General features: G+C 34.7%; 1 long non-coding RNA gene across 2 annotated transcripts; it reads left to right on the forward strand.

Moving 5' to 3' along the window:
* Window positions 1-2,014: 2,014 nt before the first annotated feature.
* On the forward strand, window positions 2,015-4,757 carry LOC110882896. 2 transcript variants are annotated; one of them, XR_002560279.2, is made up of 5 exons: window positions 2,015-2,278; window positions 2,756-2,787; window positions 4,074-4,119; window positions 4,310-4,408; window positions 4,547-4,757. It is a non-coding gene; the product is annotated as an uncharacterized LOC110882896 (long non-coding RNA). The 2 variants fall into 2 exon arrangements; XR_002560278.2 differs by lacking the exon at window positions 2,756-2,787.
* The last annotated feature ends 8,024 nt before the right edge of the window (window positions 4,758-12,781 follow it).

A 12,781-nucleotide genomic window follows, 5' to 3' on the forward strand; every position in this document is an offset into this window, starting at 1 on the left:
GGCTAATAAAATAAATTTGGGTGGTCTATACCATTATGCCGCCCAAAATAATGTTTCACAATTTTTCTAGATCATAACCTGCCTAAAACAATTGCCCACCGCCTAAAATATACATGTTTTGAGAGACCCATTAGGTCATACGTAATGGTTAATGGCCCCCATAAGGGGCATTTTCCGCCATATCAACATTAAAATGCCCTTTAAAAATGTGTAATGGTTAACCCCCCCCCCCCCCTAATGCCCATATCCATCATTACTTTGCAATTTTGTTATCCTCATTGGGCATTATACTAGAAAACGCCCCTTTCTCTTCATGCTCATATAAAGCCCACGGGGGTGGTGTTGGGGGCATTATCAAGCCACTTCACGCCCATGTAATGCCCATTACTCATGGTCTTAGATTTTGGGCGATTTTAGTGTGGACTGTCCAAAAACAATCCATTCATTTCACTACAAACAGAAAGCCATTTAGTGACACACACTTTTAATGACATTTAGCTTTTGTGCCACTGATTTGGGCTTTTAATGGCACTTTGCGTATGCCATATTTGCTTAAAACACACATTTGGTGACATTTAGGTTTTGTGCCACTAATTTAGATTTTTAATGGCACTTTGTGTTTACCATTGAAAAGTGCGAGCATTTGTTTATTTTCTTAATGTTATATGAGTAAATTGCACAAAACATCCTTTGTATTCTCTCAAACTTGCAGGTCCCATTCTTCATGTTTAAAACTTGCTAAAACCAACCTTTACATGTATTTTTGTTATGGGTTCAATCCTTTACGACTAACCAAGTTAATTTTATTAGTTTAATTCCCTCAAATGCCTAACATGTGAGGGTATATTCGTCATTTTCTCTCCCCTTATAAAACCCACAAAAAACCAAACTTCATTCGAAATAAAAACCTCCGTTCAAAACCCTTCTGATCAACCACTATCGATTTTCCGATTACAACCACCACCATCGATTTACCTACACATCCAACACCATTGTACCCAGATCTGAAACCCACATCCATAATTATCTCCCCACTATCGTTTGATGACCGTCATTAATTGTGCCTAAAACCCACGCAAATTGAACGGTGGTGAACGAGTCTAATATAAGGTGGGCTCAAAAAATTGAATGGAGATATGGTGTAAACGCAAAATCGCCTAAAACCCACGTAAAACCACCTCTGTTCTAGCCGGAGATTTGGTCAAAATATAATTGGATCTCCTAAATTTCTGGGGCATTCACATGGAGCAAATCCCTGTTCTTTCTGAACCATCAACATTCACATGGACGAAAGATCCAACCCACGTGTCGCCGACTAAACACCATACAAGCCAGATTTGCAGGTTAATAGCCCCACGTCAGTTCTGTATGTGAATTCAAATTGAAAAGTCCAGGTCATTTTTTGTAATTGTATTCCCCTTCGCTGTTGATTATTTGATTGAGAATACAAGCAGTGCGTTCTAAATGGCGAAGAAGAAAGAGGTGGAAGGAATTAAACCGAGGAATTAAAATGACAAACATACCCTAACATGTTAGGCACGTGAGGGAATCTAACTGAGATAATAACTTGGTTAGTTGTAAATGATTGAACCCGTAACAAAAATAAAAGTAAATGTTATTTTTAGTAAGTTTTAAACATAACGGCTGAAACCTGCATGTTTAAGGAAACATAAAGGACGTTTTGTGCATTTTACTCATGTTATATTCACATACTTGTTATTAGGGTTATTCAAAAAACTCGACGAGGCACAAGCTAGCTTAGCTTTTGACGAGTCGAGCCCGGTGATAACATTTCGGCTCGTTAAGATAAACAAGACGGCTCGGCTCAACTTGGCTTTTAAATGAGTCAAACCCAAGCCCACCCTAACTCGACTAGTTTACAACCCTATTTGTTATATTAAATTATATTATATTTACTTTTTAAAATTTAATAGGAAATCAGTAACATTTATTTTTATTGGTTTTTATCTACCATGAAATCAAATACACCCAAAATTTTCAATTCGGTCGTTCCCCAAATTGACTTAACCCAAAATTTTCAGTTCCCCGCTTCACCAAAGTGACCCGCCATAAACGAACTTTATTCTCGCGCTTCCCAATTTTGATTCAAGTCTATTCCAATCGATCCTGTACTTCTTTTGGTTGCAGTTTTTGATACGGCGATGATGAACAATCGTAGCAGCAACAACAAAAATGCCGCGGTTGTTCCACCCACTATTGCATCAAAACAAATTGTCCCAATCCCTAAGACCGTCAATACTCTGAAGGTCGTCAAAAGGTTTATGTCTTTCTAATTTATGTGTTGACTTGTCATTTGCTTTAAGATTGCAGTTATTTACTATATACTTTGATTGATATTAGTTACATTCTATGAATCGATTATTAATGATTGATTTTGGGGTTCTAAATTGGGTGTCAGTTTAGAGTTTCTTCATGCCAATTATTTGGGAATTTTTTTTAGATTTTTCTGTTCAAATGATCTTATGGCTTTTTAATTTGGTTAATGGTGGTGAAAGGTAATTTCTGACTTTCAAAAAATAAAAAAAAAAGATGACTAAACATCGCCTAAAATCTGGTGTTTTAGGGCTTTGTTATCCGTAGATATTTTAATTGAAAGAACTTTTAGGACAAATGGTCATCTATTTCTATCCAAAGTCTTCTCGGAGGTATTATTAACAAACTGAATTGAAAGTTGAGGCTGTTTTCAACTTCTTAATTAACTGTTTGTTTTTGTGTTTTTTTTTTCTAACTGCAGAACCAAACACAAGTGATATATATGGGTCTAAGGTAAACTTTATAATACAAGTGGTCTTAGGGATTGGGACAATTTCATTGCTAAAACCAAGTGGTTTACTAAAAGCTACTGAATTAGTTATCTTTTTTACCATTGAAAAGTGTTTACTGCTTCAAGATTACACCAACTTCACCTGTTGGCCAAACACATTGTGGTGGCTACATGGCCAAAAAATTTATGCCTGATACACATTCTTCTGACTAGAGTTTTAGGTTATGTTTTTTATTAATTTTTATGTCTACAAATGATGAGTTCACCGGATCCACTTTATCGAATTTTTTTTTTTTAATTGTGTTCAAATAGGATTTTAAGCCATCCGTGTTCTGACATGGACATATAGTTTACTGACACTGTCATGTCGGTATGCTATAAACATGCTATGGATAGGGGTGTGAATTTCGGCCACGACCCGAAAACACGACACGAAGCTAAAACGAAATTCGCGGGTTTAGGTTTAAGTCTAGATGGGTTTGGGTCAGTTGCAGGTTGAACACGTGAACCCGCTTAGGTTAACGGGTCATGTTCGGGTCAACCCGATCAGGTTGGCGGGTTGACCCCTTTAACACATTTATATTATATTTTAATTTTTTACAACGTATTTTATGTGATAAATTAAATGGGGTGTGTATTTTATGCCATAATAACTTAAAAAGAGAAATTAGCGTAAGATTTTATAATTTAATAAAATTGTGTTATATACATTAGTGTTTTTTAAGTAAATTTTAATTTTAATATATCAATTTAAAAAAAAAAATCGGGTTGAACGGGTCGTGTTCGGGTCAACCCACAAAACTTCGGGTCGTGTTTGGGTTCATATGTATGATACGATTTTCGGGTTCGGGTCGGGTTCGGGTTCGTGTAAATTTTCGGTTTTCGGTCGGGTTGAACCCGCCAACCCACGAACATGGCCCGTTTAACACCCCTAGCTATGGATGAATGGGCCCTACAAAGCAGATCTAAAACAACTAATATCTTGCTATTAATTTTTTTGGTTACTAATACTAGAACATTTTGTAATGTGAACATCACTTTTAGAAAAAAAATCTTTAATGTACATTAACATATTGTAGCAGATGAGGATACCGTTGTGATATTTTAGATATATAAGGACTATCAGTTGTGCTTGTAAACTATGGGGATGGACCTTCTACTTCTAGCACATTCTTAATTGTAATCATTTTGTATATTACTGTATCAAAGTATCTTTTTTGAGCTACTATTTTTTCTTTTACTATTACTAGTCTATGTATTAACATTTGTTTTCATTTATATGTTTTAGGTCTCTAGTATCGTCAATGTTTCTTCTGCCTCCAATGTTTCATTAGGTAATTTTTTTTATTACTCTCTTAATCGTTTGCTATTAAAGTTATGATGGTTAAATAAAAACTCTTGTTGTAGTTTGTTTTCTTTTAGTGGGATAAAGAACCTTGTTATAAGCAATTCATCTACAATTTTAGGTTTTGTTGTTCTAAGTTTAGATGTGAAATTTAATTTCTTGATATTTTAATTGTGTAGTGTCCACGTTAGCCATGAGGTACTGAATGCGGCTACTATGTGATGAAGTTCATGAAAGAGATAACTTACCAAGGAGTTGAATTACTTGATAATGATAATGTAAGTTTATACATATTTTAGTCTGTATATTAGAGAAATATGTACTTATATAGTTATATATCCAAACGAATGCTTAGATTCATGTATTAGGATTAAATTCTGATTTTTAAGATTTATTTTATTTAATTGTTGTCTCAGGTTGGGAAAGGAGTAGAGGAATACTCGGCTGCGGATATGTATGGCATACGTGAAGATTGGTCGACTTATGCGGTTACTTCTATTTTTAAGTGACAAATCGTATTTTAGGTGTTCAAGATATGTTGACAAACAATTCTTTTTTCTCTGTTAACGTTAAAATATTTGTAGTGTACTTGACAAATGATTAAGTAATGGATAGTTTTGTTATATATATATATGTGTGTGTGTGTGTTTGTTTTATGAAAAAGATTTATTGTTTTGTTATTATGCATGTATCCGGGACAAATTAGTAATTTTATAAAAAAATTTAAACAGTTAAAAGCATGACACGCGTAAATGAATGTCATAAATGCTTGTCATGAACGCGTGTCGTTAAAAACTGTCATAAAATGAGTGTCATGAATGTGTGTCATTAAAAAGTGTCATGAATGCGTGTCATTAAATGTGTGTCATGAATGCGTGTCATTAAATGTGTGTCATAAAAACATGACACCCAAATGCATGTCATATTAATTTTATGACTTCTCAATCAACGACTCGCATTTGCGTGTCATAAAGACCCTTTTATGACACGCAATGCATGTCAAGAAAGGTGTTTTTTCTAGTAGTGCCGGTTCCGATAATACTGATAATGGTATTGACGTGGTTAGGTCGGTGTCAGTTTTGTTCGTCATGGAACTGATATGACATCGGCACTTGATATAGCCCACAATACCAAAAAGATTATATTTCAATCACAGTCGCATTTTTAATAAAATTTAGAGTAAATTACGTTTTTAGCCCCTGTGGTTATATCACTTTTACTATATTAGCCCAAAATAAGTATTTTTAACATACCTGCCCTCATAGTCTCTATAACTAACCATTTTGGCCCCTAAGTCTAACCATTTTGGCCCCCATGGTCTCTATAACTAACCATTTTGGCCCCCATGATCTCTAGACTTAGGGGCCAAAATGGTTAGTTATAGAGACCATGGGGGCACATATGTTAAAAATTCTTATTTTGGGCTAATATAGTAAAAGTGATATAACCACGGGAGCCAAAAACGTAATTTACTCTAAAATTTATATAGAAATGTCAAGAAAAAAATCAAGCACAACTTCGTTTAGTTTTTTGTAAGCAAAAGAATGCAAGTATCTGAGAAAAATCAAATTATTAAAAAGTTAAATGGTTAAAAGCATACAATATATATAGTATAGGATAAAAAATAATTATTATAATAATTAGTTATAAGAATATACTAATAATAAATATAATAACGATAAACTAATAGTAATAAAATAGAACCTTTGAAAAAAAATACTAATAAAATAGATTAAAATGTTCTTTGCCTACTGTTCATGAGAACTTTTAATTAATATAGATAAAATTTATATAGAAATGTCAAGAAAAAAATCAAGCACGACTTCGTTTAGGGGCTGTTTGGGAACATCTAAATGGTTAAGTGCTGAACCAGTAAGAGGTCCGCCATTAAGTGCTGAACCAGTAAGAGGTCTGAACCATTAAGAGCATGTATAATGCTTAACCATTCAGAGGCAAATGTCTGACTAATTCAGATTAGAGGTCTTAACCATTCAAACTCTGTATAAATCTTAACCATTCAGAGGCAAATGTCTGAACCATTCAGATATCTGCTCGTGAAACACACAGTCTGAACCATTAAGTGCTAAATCAGTAAGAGGTCTGAACCATTAAGAACCTCATTAAGAAGTAAACAAACGGCCCCTTAGTTTTTTTTAAGCAAAAGAATACAAGTATTCGAGAAAAATCAAATTATTAAAAAGTTAAATGGTTAAAAGCATACAATATATAGTATAGGATAAAAAATAATTATTATAATAATTAGTTATAAGAATATACACTAATAATAAATATAATAACAACAAACTAATACTAATAAAATAGAACCTTTCAAAAAAAATACTAATAAAATAGATTAAAATGTTCTCTGCCTACTTTTCATAAATACTTCTAATTCTAATTAATATAGATAATAGTGAACTTCCCCCCGCGCGTTGCGGCAGGAAGTTAGTTGGTAGCGGTTCGATTCAATAAAGTACCGGTATCATAATCGAAACTTTGTATAGCAACCGAAAGATAAACCTCAAACAATAAAGTCATGATATGCCCAAAAACATATAGACACATGTTTTACATCGATCAAAAAATGTAAAAATAAATATCGATAAAGGTTTTAAAAGTATAATTATTGGTATTGATGTTCATTTAAAATTAACGTGGTACCAATATTGTTCGGACGGAATCAATTTTGTTCGTCACCAATACTCATTATAGCTTAAGATATAAAAGGTACTCTATACGGCCACCAAAGGTGTTGAGATAGTTTTGATTCAATTTGTCACGATGATAATCAAAAGAATCAATTATAATTGACTCGATCAATTTTGAACAAAGCTTTATCAAAAGCATGTCGCAACAGTATATTAATGGATATTAGAATAATGAAAGAAGGTTAATGACATTAATTTATAAAATATTGTATCTTAAATGTAATAATAAAACAAAATATGTGTAAAATTAGAAATAAAAAAATATTTCTCAAATAAACATAGTCGCGGAGTTAGATTTTTAAAATAAGTTAACAAACACAACTTATTTAAAAAAGTCAAATTAAATAATGAATAAAATTTCATTAAAAGGGATTACTAAAAATATAAAAAAATAAAATAAAAAATAAATATACGCTCAAATTTAGAATAAAAAATAAATAACTACTTAAAAACCCTATATCACTGTTCATGATAACTTTCTATATATAATCAGTTGGTAGGGGTTCGGTTCGTTTTGGTATCGGAAATCCCTATAGTAGCTAAAAGAGAAAACTAAAAAAAAAAAAATAAAGTTGTGATATGCACAAAATGATATATATTAATATCAATCCAAAACCATAAAAAGAATACCGATTCCGATACTATCGATGTTGGTACAAAGGTTGTTCGACTAAAATCGGTTCGTTAGTCACGTATCAATACTCAAATACAAAAATATATGTTTTTTTATATTTTTATCGGTACACGTATAATTTACAATAATAAAAATAAATCACTATTTATTTTTAATATAAATCAAAATATAATATAATATAACATAATATATAATTAGTTATAATAAATATAATTAAATTAATTTAGATTTACTGTTGATGAACAGTTATATAATTAGTTATAATAAATATAATTAAATTAATTTAGATTTACTGTTGATGAACAGTTTATATTCATATAATAATAATAAAATAATAATAATAATAATAATAATAATAATAATAATAATAATAAAAACATGTCAAATTGTGGGGATTCGATACCCTTAGGTTGACATGGTTCTCTTAGTAGGTATACGCTTCTGATCTTGTCTCGTTGATTCACGTTATGTGACACAATTGGCTTGCGATCATGAGGGTTCGAAGGAAGAGTATCCACATCAACGAATTCAGTAGTTTTGAAAGATGATTCAACCCTTTTCCTCTTCAGAAATCGCGTAATAACATCCCTATTCATGGTTCCTATCACATATAAAACAACACTAAACACTTAAATGCTTAAACAATCATCAACCATGGACCATAATTTTCAAACAATCAAGCAGCAAGATTGAAGCCCTAATTTTAAATGTTGATTACTTGTAACTAATCATTTAAGATAACAAAACTTTAAATAAAACATCAAAATCATACCACTAGAAGTCTAGAAACAACAAAAAAAACACTTTAAAATACAAAAAAAAAAAAATCAAACCCTTTTACATCTCTTTTCTCCTAATCAACACATAAAAAACTATAGATAAACAAAGCATACCTGATTTTTAACAGATTCTGGCGATAAGATGCTTGAAGGTGGCTGGAATTTTGGTTTTCCGAAAACAAAAAGCCTGCTCGACGACTACCAGTGTCACACCCCAACCGATGGCGGAAACATCGGGGTGCGGCACTAAGCGTTCAGATTGCTCATGAGATTCCATAACAACAAAAGTTTCAGTATAGATTAATTAAGTTTCATGCAAAATTTGTCTAAAACAACATCACCAACAAAAGTATCAAATACAACCATAAGTCATTGTTCAAATTCTAGATTAGACTAGGTGGGTTTCTAAGCATCAGCCCTAGCTTGATTTCCATGATTCAGCATCCTATCAGCCTGCAACATGTATTAAAATAGAGTCAGTACAAAATGCACTGGCGAGTATACAAGTTTGAGTATATAGCATAATAGATTCAAAAGACTCATATCCATGATGTAAATGATAACAAAATAGTTTCAGCCATGCTAGTGTTCACAGTCCAAGTGATAGCCCAAGTGTCCCGATGCTTTGGTGTTTTCCCAAGACTCAAGGAAAACTAGAATCCTCCTAACAACAACCCCGAGAATAATGGGGAGGTGCATCTTTCTATAGCGCTACTATTGTTAAGGCGGAACTACACACTCTGGATTAAACGTCCACATAGCACAAAGAATCAAGAATCAAGAATCACAAGTTTCACATACACATAGGATAGAGTTTAGATTCAAAAGTATCAAGTTCCATAGTTTAATAGAATACATGTTGCATCCTAAAGTTTAAAACAAAAAGGGATCGAGTATACTCACAGTTATTGCTTAACAGATTAACTGCTATTGGATCAAAGGGAGCTCTTTAGGTTTAGCCTGATTAGATTACAACAGATAAGTGTCGGACAAACTAACGAGATTGCGCAAAGATCAGTCATTGTTGAGACTAGCTGCAAGACAGTAGACTTCCTCAATAGTATCGAGCTGAGCTGCTTCAATAGAATCACGCATAGCAGGAGGTAGGCCATTGATGTACTTGGTTATCATGCGCTTATGAGTAGAAACCAAGTGAGGAACGATTAAGCTGAGCTGCTTGAAACGAGTAGTATAACCCAGATTATCATCACCAATCTGCTTCAAGTGCCAGAATTCTTCTTCAAGCTTCAGTTGTTCATGGGGAGGGCAGAACTCAAGCATCATTAGTTCACGCACCTCGGCCCATGGAAGAGCATAGGCTTCTTCATTTGAACGGATGTTTCTCTCATTTGACCACCACTCCAACGCTCTGCCTTGAAACATTCCCGTTGCACTCCTAGTCTTTAGATGATCTAGGCACTCGCTGTTATTGAAGGTAACCTTGATGCTGTCAAACCACTCGAGCATTGTGGTCACCCCATCACTGCCCGTGAAAGGCTTAGGGTTACAAGAGATGAAATGTTTGTAGTTGAACTTAGTGGGCTTTAGCTTCTCGGCTTTCGAGTCCACAGAGGATGGACGAGTGTTTGATCCTTGGATCTCAGAGACGATCTTTGGCACGACTCGAGCGATCTTGTCGGCCATGAAGGGCATCATCTTGTTCTGAGACTTCTCCCTGGATCTCTTGAGAGTGTCGGATAGCTTATGAGAAGACATCTAAAGATCCAACAAGAGGATCGTATAAGTCTAGATTCACAAAGTCTTCTGAGACTTCTCCCTGGATCTCTTGAGAGTGTCGGATAGCTTATGAGAAGACATCTAAAGATCCAACAAGAGGATCGTATAAGTCTAGATTCACAAAGTCTCACAGTATATTCACACACGATAGATTAAAGACTCAAGATTCAACCAAGATTCACATAGATTAGAGATTCAAGTTTCCATAAGTCTCACATAGGTTCGAATAGATTCAACACTGCAAACCCACAACCTTTACATGGCACGTTGTACGAAGTTTGGCAACATGTCAGAAACGCTTATATATAGGAAGTACTAGCGGCGTATCCACCACACTTCGGGCACATCGCTTCCGCCTCGTACTCGGTGTCATGTTACGTATCGCAATTGCCAAGCATAGCAACACACTCATCATCATCATCATCATACACACGTAGATTAACCCAGTAGATTCAAATGGATTAACCCAATAGACTCACATAGATTCCAATAGATTCCAATATATTACCCAATAAATTCATGTAGATTAGAGTTAACAACCTCATCACAAAACAACGAAATCCCGCATGGCACGTGCTACGAAAGTTCGGCAACATGAAGGAAGCACTTATATATAGGAAGTACCAGCGGCGTATCCACCATACTTCAATCATGCCACGTCCGTCTCGTCATCGGTGTAATGCTTTGTTAACCACAACAATAGATTCCATCACATCTCACATAGATTAACCAAGTAGATTCAAAAACATGGATTATCCCAGTAGATTCAACAACTTCAACCCGAGTCCACAAAACTACGAACTTCACTTAGCGCGTAGTACGAAAGTTTGGTAACATGCCAGAAACACTTATATATAGGAAGTACCAGCGGCGTATCCGCCATGCTTCAGACACGTCACTTCTGTCTCGTATTTCTATGCCATGTTCCGTTTAGTGTTTCACAATTGCAATAATGCATAGGTTCATCAAATAGTTTCACATAGTATCGTAGTTGATCAAGATTCCCACATAGATTAACATCATGAACAAAGCTTCATAAATTTAGTTTGATTCTGAGATTAGAATTAGTGTTTTAGATTGCAGACATACGTGCGAACAACATAAAAAGTCTCAAAATAAACGAAGAATTGAGTTTAAAATCAAACATAAAAATTGAGATAACGTAAAAGATAGGATTGTTCCGGGTAGAGGAACTGTGACTAACCAAAGTGATTCGAACCCCTTTCAAATTGAGGCAACGCGTCTTGACTTACTCAGACAAATACGTCATCGATGTTAGGCCTACGATATTCGTCCTTTTGGTCATTTCACGTTCCTAATTGATTGGAAGTTTCGAGACTTTGGCGAGACATAAAATCAAAGAGTGGGACTAGTTATCAAGGTCTGACTTTCACCTCTATCTTGACAACATCGTACCCTAATAGCGTCGGTACTTATCAACAGATAAGACCTACTAGAATATAATAGGGAAATTTCCCATCAAGGTTCGGATGTCACTCATGACTTGATGGCAAATCTCGTGCAAAATACAAACACCGATTAACAGTGTTTTCAAAGTATCAAGTGTATATTGTAGCAGCCTTAGGAAAGGCATGTAAGTCTAACAAGAAAGTGTGCTGCTAGGAAGCAGATACGGTAGAGCGCATAAGTCTTAAACAACAGATAAGAATCAAGATTCCTAGAACTATAGACTAGGGCAAATATTCCTACTTATCCTAATTCCCTATAGTTATGGCTCTGATACCAATCTGTCACACCCCAACCGATGGCGGAAACATCGGGGTGCGGCACTAAGCGTTCAGATTGCTCATGAGATTCCATAACAACAAAAGTTTCAGTATAGATTAATTAAGTTTCATGCAAAATTTGTCTAAAAAAACATCACCAACAAAAGTATCAAATACAACCATAAGTAATTGTTCAAATTCTAGATTAGACTAGGTGGGTTTCTAAGCATCAGCCCTAGCTTGATTTCCATGATTCAGCATCCTATCAGCGTGCAACATGTATTAAAATAGAGTCAGTACAAAATGCACTGGCGAGTATATAAGTTTGAGTATATAGCATAATAGATTCAAAAGACTCATATCCATGATGTAAATGATAACAAAATAGTTTCAGCCATGCTAGTGTTCGTAGTCCAAGTGATAGCCCAAGTGTCCCGATGCTTTGGTGTTTTCCCAAGACTCAAGGAAAACTAGAATCCTCCTAATAATACCCCCGAGAATAATGGGGAGGTGCATCTTCCTATAGCGCAACTATTGTTAAGGCAGAACTACACACCCTGGATTAAATGTCCACATAACACAACGAATCAAGAATTAAGAATCACAAGTTTCACATACACATAGGATAGAGTTTAGATTCAAAAGTATCAAGTTCCATAGTTTAATAGAATACATGTTGCATCCCAAAGTTTAAAACAAAAAAGGGATGAGTATACTCACAGTGATTGCTTAACAGATTAACTGCTATTGGATCAAAGGGAGCTCTTTAAGGTTAGCCTGATTAGATTACAACAGATAAGTGTCGGATCAGTCATTGGATCGGATGGTAGTTCGATCGGAAGACAGTCCGATCGGATTGCCATTCGATTGAGGTGGCTGTTGTGAGTGAAGGATGGATTGCCATCTGATTGGATGGTCATCCGTACGGATGGCATCGAATGGTCATTCGATCCAAGCATTAGCTTTCAAAAGATTACCCAGTGTTCGTATTAGGTCAGTTCGATTGGATGGTCATCCGATCGGACGACAGTTCGATCGGATTGCCATTCGATCATGGAAGTTTCCA

The sequence above is a fragment of the Helianthus annuus genome, chromosome 10, assembly GCF_002127325.2.
Source record: "Helianthus annuus cultivar XRQ/B chromosome 10, HanXRQr2.0-SUNRISE, whole genome shotgun sequence".
Classification (NCBI taxonomy): domain Eukaryota; kingdom Viridiplantae; phylum Streptophyta; class Magnoliopsida; order Asterales; family Asteraceae; genus Helianthus; species Helianthus annuus.